Source organism: Strigops habroptila, chromosome 10 (genome assembly GCF_004027225.2).
Source record: "Strigops habroptila isolate Jane chromosome 10, bStrHab1.2.pri, whole genome shotgun sequence".
Taxonomy (NCBI): domain Eukaryota; kingdom Metazoa; phylum Chordata; class Aves; order Psittaciformes; family Psittacidae; genus Strigops; species Strigops habroptila.
This window is the reverse complement of record NC_046359.1, coordinates 30,589,481-30,611,122: the sequence shown is the minus strand read 5'-3', so window position 1 is coordinate 30,611,122 and position 21,642 is coordinate 30,589,481. Positions and strand designations below refer to the sequence as shown.

General features: G+C 45.1%; 1 protein-coding gene across 1 annotated transcript in view; it reads left to right on the top strand.

Annotated features, from left to right (window-relative positions):
* Positions 1-15,266: 15,266 nt before the first annotated feature.
* The window catches only part of SYNDIG1 (synapse differentiation inducing 1), a 66,697-nt gene continuing 60,321 nt past the window's right edge, over positions 15,267-21,642 (top strand). Inside the window, exon 1 of the mRNA XM_030499121.1 lies at positions 15,267-15,389. The gene's annotated coding sequence lies outside the window, so the exon portion shown is untranslated. The remainder of the gene's footprint in view (positions 15,390-21,642) is intronic.

Below are 21,642 nucleotides of genomic sequence, written 5' to 3'. Positions count from 1 at the left end.
GTGTGTAGAGAGAGAGATATATATCAGGTGCATTTGATCACATTTGCAAATGGCAGGTCATGCTTTGCTGCCATATCTTGTGGACACTGTATCCTCACAAGGAGCAGCATCCTGGGATGGCTGCGTGGAAATGCTACTGGCTAGGGCTGGAGACTGTAAAACATCGCTGTTGTTTTTTTGATGCAAAAGGCTCCAACAATCCCTCAGCATTCACTTGTCTATGTAGCCAGCTTTATTTTCAGTAATTGTGAGACCCAGATTCCCACTGTTTAAACTCTAGATGCTTAACAAAGGCAGATCCTTCCAGACGGGCTGGGGGCTGGCTCAGCCCTGAGCCTCCCTCTGCCATTCCCAGGCTCATCAGTGGGAAGAGCCGAGGGATACTCTGCAGTTCATTTGTCTGTTCCAGTGACTAACCCCCTGAAGTGGTAAGGGGGTGGGTGTTAGAATTGGTGGTTCAAAGCTCCCAAGTTTGGAAACAGGCCCCTGTGTATATGCCATTGGCAGTGCAGGACTAACCCATGGCCATCCAGGGGTTAGAGGAATTGCCTTTACTGGAAGTCCACAGCCCAAACACTATACAGCAGCTCTGTACACCAGAAAACTTTCCCAATACAACTGCCAATTCACCTTACCTTCAGCAACCACACAGGCTTTATTTAGCTGAGCCAAATCAGTTTAAGCATAATACCTTTTATTAAAGCAATCAGTGTATTCAGTGCGAAACAAGCTGCTTTCAGGCACACAAACCTGTCTTTGGGTCTGGCATAGATGTATGAGCTGCAGCACCAAATACAAACTGAGAACAACTGCCCAAGGTTTAATTTGATTCATTAACTTGGTGACACCTTAGGTGAGAAAGGGTATTTGATACCTGCTAAGTGGGGGAGGGACTTTTTAGTATGAGGTGAGGTAAAAAAGTCATTCAGTCCTCTGGGAAAGAGAGGGAGAGAGAAAATGAGAGCAGCAGGTAATTTATTGCTAGTGGAACAAGAAGCTGTTAGCTGAGAGGAGGGGATAAGAATTATAAAGTGCCGTAAAACCAATATCTCTATCGAGCCCGTGATGTTTAGTGTCCAGAGTTATGAATTTCAGTTCCCTGGCTTGTCTCTTGCTGCTCCTATTTCAGATGTGAAGAAGACCCAGGAGCACTAAAGCTTGTCCCTTCTATCCACCTTTGTGAATTGCTCCCATAAAAAAACATTACCTCTCCCGACAAATCTTGCCTCCAGCACCATCTTGGAGCCCAGCTACTCCCAGCACAGCATTGCAGAGCTCAGGGCTCAATCCTGCCCTGCCTCACACAGCGACTTGGAGCACAGTGAGCATAAAATGCTTCCAGTGCAGACAGAGAAGGGTTGGCCTTGCCCTGTCTTGTCCCTTATGCCCAGCTGCAGATGACTGGCCATACGCAGGGTGATGGAGATGCACAGCCTGCTGCTGCCTCCTGATAGGACCAACCCCAGTCTCTCCTGCAAAATGCAGTGGCTCCCTTTTGCTTTGGAGGTCAGGGAGTTTATTATATCTGCTGGTCTGCAAGACTGATGTGGCTAAACCAGCAGAAACCAGTGGCCATGTAATCCCAAGCCTTCAGGCATATGCCTGCCTCTTTTGTCCCAGGGACTTTACAAACTGAACTTCTAATGGGAGAACTGTTTTTCCCCCATCTAGAGTATCTCATCCCACCCCATTCCATCCCATCCCATCCTATCCCTGCAGCCAAAACCTGTCTCTCTGGCTCGGCTTGGAGAGAAAGAAAATTGCAGCATGTACAGGAACCATCCCCTGAGTACACACAACAGAAGAGGACTTCTCTTTGGATGGGGAAGGCTTTTCCCACCTACTTCCCACCATATGGCCTTGTGCGAGAGCCAAGAGCAGTGCTTGCCCACCAGCAGCACAGCCTAAGGGATCTGCCACAGCAGGGAAAACAGCATTCCCATCCCTGCCCTTGGCCTATCTCCAGCTTGCTCAGAGTGACTCACTCTGAGAGTTACTGGCAAAAACTGTACAAAGTCAAAGCAGAAAATATCCTGTATGAAGCAAGATAGAATGAGACAGAAAGTCTACGGGTGAAAAACCCCAATGCTGATGGCAGGTAAATCCATGACTGCTGACAAGCACATTGGTCTGCCTTCATCCATGGGTCTGCAACTTAGTACCAAGCCTCTGCTGACCTTGCAGTGCCTTATCTGGGTATCATCTCTGGCTCGCTGCATGAAATTCCTTTCTCCCAACACCTTTCCTCAATGAGAAAGATGGATTCTGAGATGGTTCGGGGCTTGGAGCCAGGCTTTCCCTTGGCGTTGCCTTTCATCGCTCTACCTTGGAGGGAGCCCTACTGACAGACACTGGCTAACAAAGAAGCCAAAGAGACCTTCACGATCTTCCTACCTTCAGAAGAAAACCCAGAAGTCAGCTCTCCAAAGCTGAATCAGCTTAAAAACATGAGCTTGAAAGACAACAGATTCTGGATTATTCTCATTTTCCTTAGGGCTTTTGTGTCAAACAGTTGCCTGAAGCCAAACAAGCTAGAAATGTAATGCCAAAAAGACATAAAATACTTGACTGTTGTATGACTCCTTGAGTTCAGACTAACAGGTAGTTAGTCCCCCTCTAGCTGAGGGGCTTGTTGCAAACAGCAGCAACAACCAGTTGTGAGCAGGTCTGCGCTCCAGCTCAAGTGTAGCCTGGAGGTCAACATGCATTATATCCCTCCTATCCGTGAGGCAGGAGGTGCATGTGTCTGGTTTGAGAACTGTGGAGGTTGATGCCATGATTCAAACCAGTTCAAATGGTGTGCTGGTTGCACTCTGTGGTCAGCCAATACACATGGCCCAGGTTTTCTATGCTGCTTTTGGTCACAGCTGGGTTTTCAAGCATGCTGGCCTGTGAGGGTTCCACATATTTAGAAAGGAGCTGGTACATCATGTGGAAATGTCATTGTGCATTGTACAAAGTTCATTCTCTCCTGGAAGCTGCAATTGTCTCAGGGATCCAAGGCAGCTGGGTGTGGGGCAGGGATCCTGACTGAAGATGAAATATGTCCAATGCATTTGGAGCACCTCCAAATCAGGTTTTTGTAACTGGGAACAAAATTTGGTGTTCTTAAGATATTTGAAGTCTCATAATTAAATATCACCTCAGGATCCTACTCTTGCATACCGAAACCATCACACAGGGATGTTATGGGACAGGATGTTCTGGCCTTTTGCTCAGCTGAAATACACTGAGTCCTAGCCTAGAGCAAGACTGTTCCCAGCTCAGGCATCTTCATCAGGCAGTCCTGGGTCTGTCCCCTGAGTGATTGTGCCTGTTCCCTGGAGGTGAGAGCCTTTCTTGTATTAAGGAGAGGAAAAGAGATAGGATCCATGGTGACAGGACTTAAGGTCCCAAAGGCCCTGCAAGATGGGTGGAGGGACAGAAGTCCAGCCCTTGCAGAGCCCAGGTTGTGCCTGGAGACCTCTGGGACCTGCAGAGGTGAAGGATACCAGATCAAGTTTGGGTGAAGAAAGGTTTGTTGAGATGAGGAAGGATGCTACAGTAGTTAGCTGAGAAACAGAATCTCAGGAAAATGGAAATGTCATGCTCCAGGAGACCCCAAGAAATAGCCTAATCCTTCCCCCTGCTCTGAGGGAATCTAATCTATCCATACCATCCTTGAAGAAGTTTGCCCTGCCAGCTCCACTGAAGTGCCCTGGGACCCCCTGTTTTGATGAATATACTCTATGCCTAACATACCAAATATACTCTATGCCTGGCTTAAATACCCCCTGCTACAAGAGGGCCACTTTCTTCCAGTCTACCTTCAGCAGACATGGAGAATACTCACTGCCTACTATGCCCTGAAAGAGTCTTAGGACTCTAGAAACCTCTAGAAAACTCACCTTCCCAGTCACTGCTTTGGGGTTGAAGTGTTTTGGGGGTCTTCCTTCCAACTTTAGATTTGACAAGAACACCTTCACACACCCTTAAGAAAATGAAGATGTAAGTGAATGAACTTTTCAGTTCTCACAACAGTCCTCTGTTATCTATGGGGACACACTGGGCCTGATTCTTATTCATATGAGGAGCTGTATACGCTGCTGCAGCAAAAGAATTGGCTTTGTTGTAAATCCAAATTAGGCTCCTAATGTTGCTGCTGAGGAGAGGATTAAATTTATCACAAGCAGTAGGTGTGAATATTTTGTATTCCCCAAGCAAATCCTTCCACAGCAGAATGAAAGAGTAGACGTTGTGTCTGTGATCCAAATGGAAGGTTTGTTTTCCTTCATGTTAGGCAAACTAGCAAAAATTACAAAATCTGGACTCCTTTCCAACTTTTCTGTATTGGCAGATGATTTACAATGTCTTTTCCTGGGGAAAAGATGTCAAAACAAAACAAACAGAACTTAGTCAAAATAATTACCAATGCTTTCCATGGGTCCAGAGCTTTACTTATTTATTACACTGACAAATAACAGTGCTGAAGGAAGTCTAGATGGAACATGAAGTCAGTAAAATGTACAACTAGCCTTGCTCCTGTATTGAGGCAGGGGTGAGACATGCCAGAGGCGCTCACTGTAGAGGAATGAAAGAAGGTAAGGGTAAAGATGTTCAGCTTCCTGAGGCCAAAGATCAGTGCGAAGTCGCCACTGACATGATGACAGACTTTTCATGATGATGGACTTTCCAAGTGTTCACTCACTCAGGCTTGAGCAGTGGCTAAGCTACTGTGCTTTTCTACTAGCAAGGTGGGTGCCTACCAAGAAACACTGGAAAAGCTGCAGGGGACCTTGGCAAGAGGAGCCACCAGCAAGACACAGCTGTGTGCCATGTGGGATATGATCTGGGCGCTAAATACCTGCCTTCAGGCTCTATCCAAACCCATAGCAGCAGACTCACTGTCTACCAAGGAGGCAAGCACTGCCTTGACGATGGCTTCAGAAGCACCCCCATTATGAACACAGCCAAATAGATCTAAAAGGAAATGGTGAATTTGGGAGAGCCAAGTAGGGATAGTTTTGGTAAATCCTAATAGGCAAGGATCTCCCTTCCCATTTGTTGCCCTCCTATTCACTTCAATATACAACTTGCACTGAGTAAGGATAACTGAGCATGGTGTAAGGCCACCACAGTTTGACATGCTTGGGGGCCATCAGCTCTGCATCCTCCTCAGAGCAACCCATTGAGAGTATCAGGGCTCTCTGAAGGATTGAGACTATGTGCATGATTTTCAAGGACATCTATTCGTTCAGCTGCTGGGTGACCTGCTAACAGGTCTGGTGACAAAGTCTAGTGTGCTCCTCAGTCCCTCTGTACCTGTGCAGAGCTCACAGCTCAGCTTGGCTCCCTCCCTCCTTCTCTCAAACGAAAGCAAGCCAAAACAACTTGTTAGCAGTCCAATTGCATTCCACTGCTTATCATTTATTCATTCTGATTTCTGAACCAGACATAACAAATACACCCACCATTAGCTCTGAATACCCCCTCCTAGGATGTAGAGCACACTGTAATCAATAAATATGCAGAGCCTGTTGCTTCCACTGCCAGAGGCTGGTAAAACCCACATTCACTTCCTTTCAACTCACTCAGTTCTGCTTCAGTTCATCCCTCTTTTAAAACACCCAGGCTATTAAGAGAGAGGTGTGCTAGAAGGTTCTACTATGCAAAAGATAGTCAAAACAATTGAGATTTTTTGCTTCATCTTGCTTCTGGATTTGATCCTGCACATATCAAAGAAAAATTGCCACGGGGGTTAAGATTAGTCCTGAGGATCAAGAGGGAAAACCACACTCTGGATACTGGTCCATGCTCCAGTTTTGGAAAGCTAGGCTCTGTTTCAAGGGCAGTAGCTCAAAGAGTATCCGGCTATGGCTCTGAGAAACCATCTGTAGTGCAAGCCTAAAGGAAAAGAAATGTGCTCTTCAGTACACATGGTTATTGCTGCAAATGCAAAGGGCCACATAGAATCCTCAAATAGTTTGGGTTGGAAGGGACCTTCACAGGTCATCTAGTCCAACCCCTGCAATGAGCATGCTTAATGCACCTATTTATCCATGAACTCAGACACCTCACAAGCTTTGCGGTCAGAGCTAGCCCCACCATTTCTCTACCAAACCTGGGAAACAGCGATTATACATGAAATAGCATAAACCAACAACCCCAGAAAACTGGCTGTCAGCATTTATAGCACATATAGTGATCATCAGCTGCAACATACTCCCCAGAGGAAATCCTCAGCTATGGTAATAGGAAGCACTTAGGAAACAAAGTAAAACCCAGATAAGCAACAAACAAAACATACAAGCAGAAAAAGGAAAAGGCAACAGATTAAGTGCTGCTCTTCAAAAACTGGCACTGCCATTGCAGAGGTTGTTCTCCACCCTGTTACTGGATGCATGCTCTGGAAGAGCTGAGGAGTTTAGCAGAGGTAGGGTCTAAGAAACACGCCATCTGATTCATATTAACTGCACTGAGCTTCAGAGGTTATTAGAGTCATCTGGGTGCTAAAAACTAATCTGTATCATCACTATAAGATGCACCCAGGCTTGGACAACTGCTTCATCTTCTGTTGTTCTTGCAGAAGCCAATTCGGAGGTAAGGCAAAACCATTTATATCCAATCCAAGGGGCTTTTAGGCTTTAAGCTCAGATCACCAGAAACATCTATAGATCTGTGGGGTTTCATTCACTTCTGCCATAGTTGTGATTGCCGCCAGGAGCCAAGAACAGAGGGAGCTTTCAGAAATATCAAAGCAGGTTTCATTTTCAGAAAGAATTCACTATCTTTACTAACATCTAGCAGAGAGCAAAGCAAGAAAAATGAGAACCCTGCTTCAAATCATGAGAAAACGTGTGAATTATAGATTCCCTGATTGTTTTTGTCTGTCCGCCCGTCCATCCACCCATCCGTCCATTGAGTTCTGTACTGCAATACAAGTCCTCAGATGTGTCAGAAATACCAGGTGACCGCTGCATTAATATTCTCTCCTACAATCAAGGGGGATTGCAGGAGTTTGGAGGGGAGGAAGCAAAGTTTTTAGCCTTTCCATAGCAGGTAGTGTGTGCTATCGGGTGCAGAACAAAGCTCAGCCACGGAGATTCACACCATGATTAATTCATATGCAGACAAAGCCGCTTCACACAGTTCCTTCAGCAGAGAGCATGCGAGGTGGGAGGCTGCCATATAACTCAGCCCACGTATAATTATCAGTGGTATTGTTAAAACTTTCGTGGTGTTGTCTGGCTGATGAAGACATTCGGGTCATTCATACAAGTGAAATAGCTCTCATTACCAACATTTGAAGTCAGGAGGCACTTGCTATAATAAATCTGGGAGAGGTGGTCTCTGACTGTCTTCTGAGTCTTACCATCTTTATGCTCCTGGTTGTCCCTAGGGCTGTGTCCTCACTGTAAATAAGCAGAGGCCATGCCCAAAGGGTAAGTGGCACCATGCAGTCTGGATCTGTCGTGCTAAATTTGCTTTTCCTCCCTCACGCTGCTGCTTGGGAATACGTCAAAGCCATGACAGGGAAAGTGCTGATGCTGATGTACAGTGCTTGAGCATCTGTTCAGGCCTCATTCATTTAGACTTAACTGATATCTCCACTCCATCACGCTGGACTTGCCTCCCCAGCTAGAGGGGGGGAGCCAGGTCACATGTTAAGCCTCCTAAATTTCAAGACTATTATCTTAAATCAAGCCTGTTAGTAACACAAGCAATGTTAGCAAGGTGCTAGATAGACTGGGGAGAAGGGACATGGAAATCAGGATTGCAGAAGGTGGCAGTATTCCTCCTGCTCCTCCTGTTCTTGCTTCTGTGATTCCTTTTCCTCACATTCCTTATTTTCCTGTTCCTACCCCATCTCTTCCTCCAGCCCAAACACCTCCTGTCCCACTGCAACCTTTTATACACAGACCTTTAGAAAAGTTTTATATAAAATTAATGTATTGGGCAAGTGTAGCTTTATATTTGCCCCCTTCATACCCTCCCATGAATACTAAATGCTGGCACTGTCAGAGGCAAGGTACAGAGCATGATGTTTTCTGTTGACGCCCTGCAGCTGGTTGTTCACTTCCCAGACAGCCCTTGTTCTAACTACAGTACAGACAGATTTCAGCTAGATCTTTTAGCTGTTTCCATGCCAGGTCCCAAGTGAGAGTGTGTCTGCATCTACACTTGTGCCTCTTCTCCACCAGAGAGGCATATGCATTGTGATAGGGGATAGGAAACAGGACTCCTGTTGACCTGTATTTGGTCTGACTGTAGGTGGGCCAGTTCCCCTCTGCTGCTTTCATCCAGAGTATTGAGAGCAAGGTTCCCTCTGTATCTGTAGCGCTTCTCACACCAAGAAGCCTTCGTCTCATCTGGGGACTGAATGATTAGTGGCTGCCTACAGAGTACCAAAACCTAGACCCGGTAATGAAATGAAAATGAAAATGTTAATTAGGATTTCCTAACAAGGAAAAAGACAGACTCAAAGGAATTGAACATAAAAAGAGAATAACAAAAGCTCTGTCAAAATGTACTACACTATTTTTAGCATCTCCTTATTTTCCAGGGATGATAACGTTGTGTCAAATAGTGTCTTCCATATATTAATCAATTAAGCCTTCGACTACCAGCCAGGAGTATTATCACCATTTTACAGACGTGAAAAACAATGTCTTGACCAGATGATATCTTCCCAACTGGGGACAGAGCCCACGTTTATGGAAACTCCACATCCTAAAGTTCCCCACCATGGTGTCCTTCCCTTTCTTCCATCAGTCAAAGAAATATTATAATGCAAGACAATAAACCCAAAGGGCACTACTGCAGTAACCTCCCTGAAGACTTACCAGGGGACAGAACAGGCTGGGGACCTTCCTGAATGTCCACTATCATAGAATCATAGATTCATTTAGGTTGGAAAATACCTGTAAGATCATCAAGTCCAACTGTAAGCCTAACACTACCATCTCCACCAGTAAGCCATGTCCCTAAGTGCCACATCTACACATCTTTCAAATACCTCCAAGGATAGTGAATCCACTACTTCCCCAGGCAGCCTGTTCCAGTGCCTGACAACTGTTCTGGTGAAGGCATTTTTCCTAATATCCAATCTAAACTCAGCATGAGACTGTTGTGTGCTGTCCATACAGCTCTCCAGCCCTCCTGTTAGGATGCGATGGTATCCTGATTCCCTCCTGGGCTGTCTGTAGCTCAGTGCCTTTTCTTCGCCTGCTCCCATACTGTAAAGACTTCCTTGGCCTGCTCTGTGGGTGGGTGATGTGTTGCAGAGGGAGGATGAGGCCAGGACGTGGGGAAGCATGGAGATACCAAACTCCTGCTGATAGAAGGACCAGAAGATCCTGGTCCGGTGCCAGTCTCCCTGAGAGCCAGGGAGCCCTTTTCTGCGCTTCTACCCTCTAATCCTCAAGCTTAGAAATCATGCTCCATCCACATTTCATGTTTTATTGCTTACACTGTAGGCCTGTTGATGCTGCTTTCACATCTGCCCTAGGTGCCAGCCCCAAGTTATATTACCATCTAAGGCTCAAAAGCATGCTCCTCTATGCCACAGTGGCCCATCCAGGCTTCTATAGGATGACTCAATATAGACAAACTCCTGATGAATTAAGAAGAAAACAATGTAATCAATAAGTATTAACGAGCACAGCCTGATTGTTTACAAGCTGCTTCTGTATCTGAGCCACTGCCTTTGATCTCCTGTGCAGATCAGTGCTGGCAAGATGTCAAAATGCAAACTATATCCGGCTCACTGGGGCTTGGTGCTGTGTCCCTCTGCTGACAGTGGATCAAGCAGAATGAGCGCATGACTTCAGCTTCCTGATTTATTGTGGCTGGCTGGGAATAAATGCCTTTCCAAGGTGAAGATCTGATCTCAAGACCAAAATGGTGTTAAAAGCCAACCTAGCAGACCTAGTTGTTTGCACAAGGGGTGGACAAGGGGTACTGTACAACTATGAAATGAAGGCTGGGTTTCTCAAAAAGCTGGGAATCCATATGTTGTTATTGCAATACTTAATACATGGCTGGATTCCCCAAAGCACATAGGAAACCCCTAGCTAGTGAAGTCTTGTGGGGATTCACCAGCTGTAGCTGCAATGTGGTCACTAAAACTGGCTGCAGAGTGAGGTGGTGAGGAAGAGCTAATGCAAATAGTCAACTCTGCCAAAAAACTTGAGGGCTGAACAGATCACATTTGGTAGCAGCTTTCTGATGGGTAAAAATGAATATTTTTAAACGGAGATTAGGATACTCACAAGAATGATTTCAGAATTATTTTGAACAATGCTACAGCTTTTTCTTTGCGTCAGGGATTGTCCGCGTTTGTACAGTGCCTAAAGCTGCTTCTCACTTCTAGCCCCAGCCATTATGGTAATAATGAGAATAACAGCAGCAGCAGCCGCCGTGCTGTGTATGCTAATGACCATGTACTCAAGCGAGAGCAGGTTACATATTGCTGGGAAAGACGAAGAGAAAAGCCAGCAGGGTTAAGATATGACAGGAACATTTAAGAACTGCATAAACAGTAGAAAACTGACAGGCCAAAACTTTGGTGAAGGAGCATAATCCCACTGGAGGCACGTATTAGAAAGACAACAAATGAGGTACATAGTGAAGAACTGTTGGTAAAAGAGAATGTCATAAGGAGAATTTGTACGTTTCTTTTTTCTTTAATTAAGAAGAAGTGGAAAACCATGAATAATTTATCAAAGGAAGGATGGAGAGGGTTTTTATCGGTACCACAATAAACAGCTGTGAACGTGAGATTCTCTAGGTGATTGTCAGAGTGTGAGATACAGGAGCAGGTCATACTGACAAAGCTGATGTATTCTGGATGCTGTGAAAGAAATAAGGACCAAAAATAAAGCAGAAGCTGTAGGATCACAAGTAAATTAAATGAAAATAAAAGCCAAACGAAGATGGGATATTTCATTTATCACTGTTCATGAAGTGTATATGAGGACCCTGCATAAAAAAAGGTTTTGATAAGAGACAGGATGCTGCCTGACCCTGGGCTTCTCTTTGCCTTTTGAAAAACCTGTTCCATGGGGCACCTGGGATTGTAAGAAATGATGGACACCACTAGTGCTAGTAAGCATATACTGCATGGATTACTTTCCCATGTTTAAATTTCTTTCCAGTTGACATTGGATTTCTTTGCTGTTTTGCAAACCACTTGCTCAAGAGACCCTTCTGCCACTCTCCACTTCATCACAATCACTATCCCAAGTAATGTTGTCAAATCTATTCATGTTCTTGTGAGGACTCTGGCTAACAGGCAGTCTTACCCAGTTTATGCTTCTTAAAGAATGTAGTAGGCAAGGTCCCACTACAAAGATCTAACTACATAAAACTTATCAAGAAAAAACTGGGTCAAGCATGTTACAGATTCACAGCCAGCTCAAGGCAGGGAGTAAGGGTCTGTTTTCACAGTGCAAGGTTACTGAAGATGTCTCCCTTTCTTCTCACTGACCTGTACTACCCATCATATTCATAAGGGACATGAGAAAGAACAGGAGTGGGGGAACTGACAAGTCTGCAGTTTTGTTGAACAACGGAGTGTGACTGTTTCAGTGGAGATACAAGCCCGCGCTGTTGAATCAGCCACAGTCACACCCTGTGTGCTGCTTTGGAGAGGCAGGGGATCTAGCAAGATCCCAGCAGGGTGAAAGGGAGGATGCTCTGAGATCCCTGCTCTTGGGCTGCAGCAGCTGTCCTCTAGTCACAGCCATGTCTGCTCCAGGGACAGCAATGTCCAGTTTCTCCTGGCCAGAAATCAGCTGCTGCTGACTCGTGAACACCACCCAGAACAATGCAGTTTGACTCCTGCTGATCAGCCATGTGTGCTGTATGGCGTACAGCCATTGGCAGAGAGACACCAAGGACTCAGTTGCCCTTTACATGCTGCCTTCATAGACAGGAAACTTGCTTTCCGTTCCATGGTCAAAGAGGCAGTGCACAAGGCAGCAGCAGCTTAAATAACCTGCTACATGTGCTGCAGGACCTTCGCATGAATACAACAGCAGATGGAAAGAAGAATTCCCTTTGGCTTAATCATCACAACAGGAAAACAGGCAGAGTGTATCTTCAGCTTGGGCAGACTCTACGGCTGTGGCCTGGGTTTTAGAACAGGTAACAAGCAGCCCAAGAATCATCAGTGTCAGTATGATCTCACAAAAGATGCAAATTATGCGATTTCTCTGGCAAGCTGGCACAGCATCTGGAAGCCACACACAAATGCTTTGTGATCACAGCTGTGTCTCCCTTGGTCTCTTTATTGAACTCAGACCAAGATTCAAGAGTTGGTGTATAAGAAAAAATCAGGCAGAACGTACTGAGGTTCCATTTGGGAAAATACTTATATTAGCCTCAAGCAATGTTTCTTGGGGAAATATCTGCCAGACAGGCTCTGAATGGTTGCTATGGGCAAGCTCCCTGTGAAAGGTATATATAGCATGCATTGCAGCTGGGCATCACACATGAAGATCCATCAGATAGATCCATCAGATATTATCCTCCCAATGCCGATCCAAGACACTGAAAGGCCAGAGGAACAACTAGATGAGGCTGGAGACACAACACAGAAGTTTCTAATAGTATTTGCCAGGTATAAACCAGCACAACTGTACTTAACCCAGACTGCAAACCAGAGAGCAAGACTTGAGCAGTACAAAGTACTGATCAGAAAGCAGCCTGTGTTTCTGGATGACGCACACTTACGTGCATCCAGCCCTGCTTTCAGATCTCTGAAACTCACCAAAAGCACCACCCCAAAGAGATGTTCTAACCAATGGAAAAGGCCTTGTGGGTACCTCCCTCTATCTTGGCTATATCAGGCAGCCAACAATTTGTCTTCCCTGAAGATTACATCTGGAACAAAACTATCCTCAAGGGTCATTGCTGAGCAAACTGCAGACCTCCAGGTCCAAGGGAATTAAAGAAATCCATGACCCTGCTCTACCATTTCCCTCAATGGGGGAAGGATAGTGTCCTTGCCAGCAAGGAATGCTGGCAAGTGATTTTCAGTGAATACTGCAGCTGGTACTTGAGACACTTGGAAAATCCGTGTTTGAAGAAGCCAAGGTGTGACATTCTTCAGCAGCAAAGCAGTAGTGGGAGGAGAAAGACCCTCTCTCACACACCAAAGGCACACACTCATCGAAGTGTGAACGCCTCGGCACTCTTTACATTTGCCTTTTCAGTGAACATTTTCCTTGAAGCTTCAGATGTTCACAGGGATGAAAGATAAGGATTTCCTCAGGATGCTTTGCAGGATGTTTGAGTACCTTCTCATCCCACCTTTCTCACTGGGCCTGAAAATGAGCCAGTTTGGTTTTCAGTGTGTCCCAGAGAATGACCCCACCGAAATTCCTAGGTACCTCCAGAATGAAGTCATTATAATGATGGAAGAGGAGGTGTTCAGACAGAAAACAAAGGCGGACAAGACATAAACCCTAAATAAATCACCTGAAACCACAGTCTCTGCAAGGTGTGTCCAAGTCTTTGGCATAAGGAACAATGAGAATACAGTCATACATGCTTTCTGTGTAAATGTAAAGCCCATTGCTCTTACATTTTATGCTTTTCAAAAGTAGTGTTAGATAGGGCTGTGGGCCGTAGGCTATTGCCTGAAGAAAACCAGCCTAATCTCATCAGCCATGCTAATCCACCCCAGCTAAAGCTCGTTTACATTAAGTGCAAATGACTTGACTTACTGTAGGTGTGTTGTAGTTGGAAATTACAAGAGCTTGAAGTGATGGCACTACCATATCCCAGGAAGTTTTGACTGGCCAGCATTGATGTTAGAGCTGGGTTGTACATACTGTTTGGATTCAGTAACTTTGCTCTGTCAATCATCTTGAGGAGACTGTGCTGGTTTCTGCATTTTGTATGCCCAGTATAGTCTGCTGCAGAAAATATCCCTGTGGGGCCCAGCTCTGCATTTCCCTGGAGTGAAGGAGATTTTTTGGACTAAACTCCACCCCCCCCAAGTAAGTGTTTCTATATTATTATGATCCATTATTTATGAAGCAATGACTGACATAAATCCCAAAGTTTAAACTGTCTCTGCCTTCCTGCTGTTCTTTCTTACAGAAATGTAAGAAAGAAGAGTTGTACTGTCTCAGTGATTCCAGTAATTTATAGAACAGGTAGATTAGAAGAGATGGTTAAAGCTAGTAGGCTAACTGTCTGCAGGCAAGAAGCATTTAATGGAGACAGGTTATTTTGTAGGAAAGAATCTGCACTAATTGAGCAAAGAAAAATTTACAAAGCACCCAGAAAAACTGGTGTAATATATTGGTATCCTGTCAATGGGAGAAGAAAGAAAAAGAAAAGGATTGTCAGTGATCTAGCACCAAAAAGGCAGACATTTGGAGGTCAAAAGTACAAAATGTGTTATCCATCCAAAGCATGTTTAATTGATTAGCCCCATGAATGTGGGAAGAAGCTGCTATTTTGAAGTGGATGCATGTAAGGCAAATCCAGGGGAAATTTTGCCTAGAATTACACTAAGGAGCAAAAGATTAAGAGAATAATGATGTGTCTGGCATCAGGACACCCAAAGTCTGAAAGGGCCATACTATCATTGCAGTCATGCACTTGAATGTTTCTCCTGTCCAGGGACCAGACTTGCCATTTGGGATGATGATGTGAAAGGTGTTATGGAGTCCTCCTGCTGTTGTGAAAGTATGAGTACATCAGGAGCCGAGCTGGAATCATAGAATCACAGATTGGTCTGGGCTGAAAGGGACCTTAAAGCTCACCTAGTTCCAAACCCCTGCCACAGGCAGGGACACCTTCCACTAGAGCAGGTTGCTCCAAGCCCCGTTCAACCTGGCCTTGAACACTGCCAGGGATGGGGCATGGAAGGTGGGCAAATGGCAGCTGTGGCTAGACAGCTTGAAAGGGGAGGGCAGGGTGATGAACTCTATATCAGTTCTTCTCCTGCAGACATAATACAACATTTCTGTCAAAACAGATTTGTGAGTATTTCTGATGAGTTTGGCTACGAAAGAGATAGGATATAGCAGCGACTAAGTGTGCCCATTTGGAAGAAATCACTAGCATGTTATTAAATATTTAACCTTCCCAATTTAATTTGTTAAATCTGCTGGGAGGAGTTTACAGATTGCCTGCAGTGTGCTTTGGGAGTGGTTCCAGATCAGCAGGGACTCAAGCCTGGCTTATCCTTCTTCTGGGGCAGAAGAAACAACATATAGTGGTGATGGGTTTGACTTCATTTTTCAGCTCTCCCTTTTTAGAAGCAATGGCTCAGCTCCCCAACCTGTTGTAAATCCAAGTCTCTGCAGTGGAGCTGTTCTGATTTACACCAGCTGAAGGCCTGGCCTCTAGTTCAGAAGAAATGGGCTGCCAGTTTAATTACTTCATCACAGGTATGGCATTAATAATATGGGAATACATTTAATGATGCTAAGTAACAGCAATACAGAGGATTTTGTCACATGCATGACAATGAATGTGTGCTGCATGGTATTTCTGCTTCTCCTGAGTTCCCTTTTAAATGATGCTCCTTGTGATTTGAATTTCAAAGAGTACTTGTCCTAGTATTTCTCATTATTGATGGTGACTGTTCGCCTGAGCAGCTCAGTGCTGCTTTTTTGGCTCATCGCTTTTGATTCTATGCCCAGATGCTAAGGACAGAAGCATGCAATTAATTTGGAAGCACAACCCTCCACTGATTTCAGCAGGGAGATCTTCCTTGAAGACCAAAGGCTTGACTTCCTTTAATATTGTCTTTACGCAGCAAATGTCTTCCTTTTCCGCTATAGATCTCTTTCGTGAGAAGAGATCTCAAAACTCTGCTTGCTATAAGAATATACAAAGAGACAGCAGAGAACTATAAGCCACAGGTGATCCCCTCCCTGTTGTGGGAAAAAGATCTGATTCTGGGGACACTGGATAAGCAAGATGAAAAGGACAGGCAGTTTGGGATCCAGACCTCTTCCCATGGACAGAAAGGACAAGAGATAAAAGGTTGCCTTTTTTTCTCTTAGAAAAAGATAGAGATCTTTGAGGCTCCAGATTTCCTGAAAAGCTTCCCTGTACACATCCCTACCCATATGAATCGTGCCATGGCTACAGCACTCTGAACACGGCATGAGAACTAGTACCTCCAAGGCTTCCCGCACTGCACAGGGCAAGCAGAGAATTGCCAGAGCATCCCTAGGATATTTGTTAGGATATTTTCTTTGTGAAAAACCCTACCTCTCACTTTAACAGCTACTGCAGGGGAGAACAACCCTGCATCATATATAAAAGGCAGGTAAGCACATGGAAATTAATAAGAAAGATAAATTTATGTTCCCCTCTGCATTCTAAGGTGGCATCAGTTAATTTAATGAGCATTCCTGGCAACTAGGTATTTATCAGCCAGATGGATAAATTCCTTTAGTGGATCTAGTGAAATGCTTGTGGGACCATTCATTAAGGAGCATTCAAGCCATCTCTCCTCAACTACACTACTTACTAACCATAATGTCCTATCATTTTGGCCTGTCCCCTCCAGTTTGTCCCTCCACAACTTTTGATATCAGCATCTTTCTCCCCGCCTGTGAAACCTGATCGTTTCTCATGGAGCTATCCGTAACTTCCATCAGCTTCTCATTCCATTATTCCTTATGTTCAGCATCTTCTCTCCTTGCCTGTGGTCTGTCTGGGTAGCCAAGCCTGAGACCAGGTCCTGTCATTTGCCTGCATGCCTTTACAGGTTTCATCCTCTGCAAGCTCTTGGCAGATATCCTGAGGAGCAGTGGGACTGCATCCTTGCCATGGGAGCTGCAGCAGGAGACTGGAGTTGGGAATCTGAACTTCTCTTTGTTTTCACGGTCTGTTAGTGCAGAAAGGAAAAGGCTTTTTCATTAGTTTCTTGCCAACCACAGAGCACTCTCCTAATGTTCCAGGACAGGCACCAACTAGTTTAAATCTGCAGGATGATGGAGAATTTGGAAACCATCGTGTCCTTCATGCACAGATGCTCGAGGCTTCTAAGCTATGAGGTTTCACCCAGGCTATGTAGACTGCAGGCAGCAAGAAAAGGGACTGGCACTCTCCTTGAATCACAGTTGCCAAGGTAGAAATCAGACTCATAGGGCGCACCAAGCTCCCTAACCACTGGGACATCCTCCTGCCTCCAACCACTGCTCTCTCAGATGTCTTGTGCAAAGTCCATTGATGCTATCTGAATGACAGAGGGCTTCATCTGTCTTTAAGTGGCTGAATCAGCCCAGTGTGGCAACCTGCAATTCATTTCATTTAATTAATGCCTACCCAGTCAGACATCAATATGCCCAAATCTAGGTCTGAGACCTTCAGTGGGACTAGATGCTTCCCTCTACTCCCCACTTTTCCTGTCCTAGCTGGTTAAAGTATCAGATCTTGGGGAAAGGACGTCTCTTACCATGTTTATATACATGTCCCTAAATACTGGGAGCCACGGAAATACTGAGAAACACAAATAACAGTTCAATTTTTGTGGCACTCAGCTGCAAAGAAGCATCTGACTTAAAGCAGCTCTGCTGCAGTTTCACAGCAGGTGAAAAGGCATTTAAAGTGAAGCAACTCAGGAGATCCCCAATGTATCCAAAGGGAACCTTTATCATCTCAGATTGTCTGAGTTTGTTCAAGGTCTGTGGCACCTAAATATTGTCACCAATGACCGGTTCCTTCCCTCATAAAAAAAATCACAAGGTGGCCTTGGCATATTTCCTGTCTGACAGATGGCCACATCTCAATTAGCACTAACCTATGCCTTTCCTGGCTACCTCAGAAGGCCAGCAATGCAAGGCAGTACAGAAATGATACAGGTCCCTCTCCCTTGGAGCCGTCCATACTGGTCAAGGAGCTGCCTTATGAATAGGGAAGCATCAGTGCCAGCCCTTGCTGTAAGGCTTCCTGGAAGCATCCCAAAAAGTTCAAACATGAGACCTGCATGCAGGGAGACGAGGCACAGATGGCAAAATAAAAGCAATGTGATTTTTTTATCTCCCTCCCCCCCCCCCCGAACTTCCGAGTCTCTCAGCTCCTGGACATATGAAAAACTGGGTCACTTGATCTCAGTTCATGTAACTCATCTAGAGCCAAGAAGATACAGACAACCCCTTCTGCAGACTGAACTGGGCTGAGGACTTGTGTATGTAAAAAGATGGCCCTGTCTCACTTTTGGAACAGGTCCTTCCAAACTGATTTAGTACCAGCTGTAAAGACCCACACCTTGTTTACTTCATCCTCCTAGCAGAGGATATCTCGCAGCCGCACTTTCTTAATGCAGGTTAGGTAAAGAGGAGCAGCAACTACCACTAGATTCTTCCTCTGTTGCAAGTAAGTGCCCATACCCAGTTTATAAGAGCAAAGAAGAGTTCAAAGCAATTAAACATTTTATTTTGAGCTAAGCTACATGGTTCACCCAACTAAAAAAAATATGAAAATATACATATATATTACTTTTCCATTTGCCATAAATACAGAATAAGAAACAAAATGCTCAGCTTGGCTTAATCCAACCTTCCATTTTCATTCTTATTTCAGAACTACCAGCAAGCAAATCAGCACAAAGTTCAGCTCAGCCATCTCAGCTAACCCTTTTTTCTTTCCCAGAAAGCTAAAAGCACTCCTGGCTATGCCTTTGAGGTCTAATCCAATTAAATGGAAAGATTCTTCTTGCCTTTGGCAGGAAGAGATTACAGATTTTGGGCTACTTCCTGATTGCTCTGTACCATCACTCTGAATTATCATCAAGTGAAAGGTGGTTCAGGCTACACCAGTACCTATGGTGCCAGGATTTTTGGCAGACAAAAGTTGACCTCAGGGGACAGTCAACCACCCAGCTGTTGCTTTAGAGGTATTAAGTGGCATTTTGTTTCCTCTGCGGTGAAGGATGCTAGATAAATAAGGAGCCATCCACAGACACAGCAAGAGCCTTTAGCAGAAAGCTTGCAGGGAAAGATGTAACCCAGGGTATTCTATGATTCTGCTGGAGGAAGTAAATTTCTTTGGTAATCTAGAGGGACTGGGCTTCAATCTCGTACTGTGAACAGCGAGAAGGAGTAGCACTTGGTCCGTCTTCTCTCCTTCTTCCTTCTCTGGTGATAGGTGGTGCTGCTGCTCTTCCTAGAGCCCAGGGATGCACTTGCAGGTCACTGTCTTTCCGTTTTCCTATTCGGGGTGTCCTGGACCTGCGAGAGCATACAGCACACCGAGACCCTCAGACTTTGCTTGCACAGCTAAGGACCACAGCCTAGCATTTCTCCCACCAGCTCCTGTGAGCATTTTAGCCCATCAGCAGATGTACCAGCTAAGGATGCTCCCCAAATCCTCGTGGCATCACAAAGCTTGTCCTCACTTCCTGCAGCATTTCACATGTGGTTTCCAGACAGGGACTCTTTCCTGCTCCCACACTATGATGCCTCCCAGGGGGTTTTGGCCAGAAGGCTTTCAGAGCAGTTCTGTCTCCAAGTGTTCTCACAGAGTGACTGCTAATGGTCCTGCAGAACATGCAGGGGAGCAAAAAGCAGGCAGTCAATCAGGACTCTGTCTCTCCAACCCAGAGTTGTGATTTAGGGTGGTTACACTGGAGCTAGTGGTCAAATAGCTTGGTCAGTGTAAGTCATTGTAACAGCCCCAATCAGAGCAGCCAGCTGTGAAATTATTTCCCTGGAGCTATAATAATATATGCCTGCAAAGTCTCATCCTTTCCTTAACTTCTGCCAAACCCTGCATTGCAGGAACAGTTGTTTGTACATATCTGGTAATTTCTGTTTCCAGTTGGCATTTCCTCTTTACATCCTGCCTTGATGACTCCCAAATCCCTAGCTCTTCAAAGACAGCAGGACCCATGGAGACTCCCATGCCAACCTAGGCTGCCCTGCATCCCTCCCATCCCTCCCTGTGCACTAAGCAGCCTTGCCTTCCACTCTTCCTCTTTGCAAAGATTAATCTTGTTCTTATTATTCACCAGGTCTTTGAATAGAAGCTTCCCAGGAGCTCAGGCCACAGCTAAGCCTTGTTCAGAGGCCCTGGGGAGCAATTACTCAGATCCCAGTTCATAAAGCAAGAAGAGGTCCCTGGTTGCTATGTACTTTGTCCTAGCAGGTTGCTGGCATAAACTTAGAATAGCAAGCAGCTCAAGTGAGCCTCCAGCAGCTATCAGGCCCAAGGGAGGTGGACTTCTCCTCCTCCCCTGCCTTGTCGCTTCCCAACCTCTTCACGCTGCTCTCTGTCACTGCAGGGCTTTGTGCTTCTGTCTACACAGAACCTTTCCTATTGAGGTGCACCTGCATCAGCGCAGGGGGTATGAAAAGTGCCTTTAGAACCAGAAAGAAGGGGTTAGTGACCATTGCTAGACACATAGCATGAATCTCCCCAATTTCTTCCCACCCAAGAAGCTGTGAAATGTGTTGGCACAATGCATTAAGGATGCACTGCGCAAGTTTATCAGGTGTTGAAGAGGACTCTCAGTGATGTTGCTGGAGAAATCCCAAATCACAAACTAGTCTGCTGCTATTCACCTCACCAAAAGCCCCTTTCTATTGGTCTTTTGAAAATCTTTCTCCAAAAATCAGCAGGGTACAAGGTGGATGATCAAATAGCAAAATCAAATCAGGTGTAGTCATTAGCTTTCCAGTGTCAGGAATAGGCCAATTTATGGCAAGCTTAGGGAAGGGGCATGATTAACACTAGTCAGAACACTGGTAAGCTCCTTCTTGGGTGGTTTTTGGCACGAGAAGAAGTTGACAAGAAAAGAGGGTGAAGGTCTGGAACAACAGTTACAACCACTGCGGGTGTTGGCTTGGGATTGCTCCACTGAGATTTTCTTGTTTCTGCTGCAAAACTCAAACAAATGAGGCCTGGTTTCCTCACGGACACAAAGGCCCATGGTCTTCCCGGACTGAATGAAGAATGTGATCTAGTTTGGTGCGAGAATGGAAAAGGTGGAGAAATGATGTTAGAGAAAATTATTACTTTGCTGATGTCACTGAATCTCCCTTTGATAACAGCATGGAAAACACTTTGTTTGTTTGTTTGTTTCCTTCTGACACTTCCCAAACAGGTTCGCAGGATGTAGCTGCCGGGAAGCCAGAAAATGTGATTGATGACCCAAAAATCCCTTCCCTGCCCCAGTCTGCATAAATGTATTTGTTTATTTATCTTTTTACTTTTAATTCCAAGGGGGAAAAAAAGAGTAACATCTTTTTGGAAATATTGCCCCATTTCCTCCTATTGCACAAATACTTGTGGTCAATAAGAAACTGTATTTCACCAGGAATCCACCATCCATCTCAGCCAGCTGGTATCACCAGTCAGTAGCATTTATGCCTGGTATAAGTAGCTGCACTGTAGCAGCTTGAAGTCATCTGGTTGAAGCCAGGCCCCCTACAGTTGTGTTCCTTTACAAGTAGAACAGAAAGACAGCCTTTTTCCTAAAAGTGTTAGTCGGTAAAGGCATAATGACTGTGGTTTACAGGCTTCTATTCCCAAGAAAGGAGAGGTGAAAAGCACTTTGGAGAATCAGGGTGATCATAATTTGGGGTTATTTTTTCAGCTGATTACATATTTATTCTCTCCTGGTGCCTATTACACTAACAAAGAAATTGTTTTCTCTAAGACACAAACCCTCCCTGAAGTCTGGAG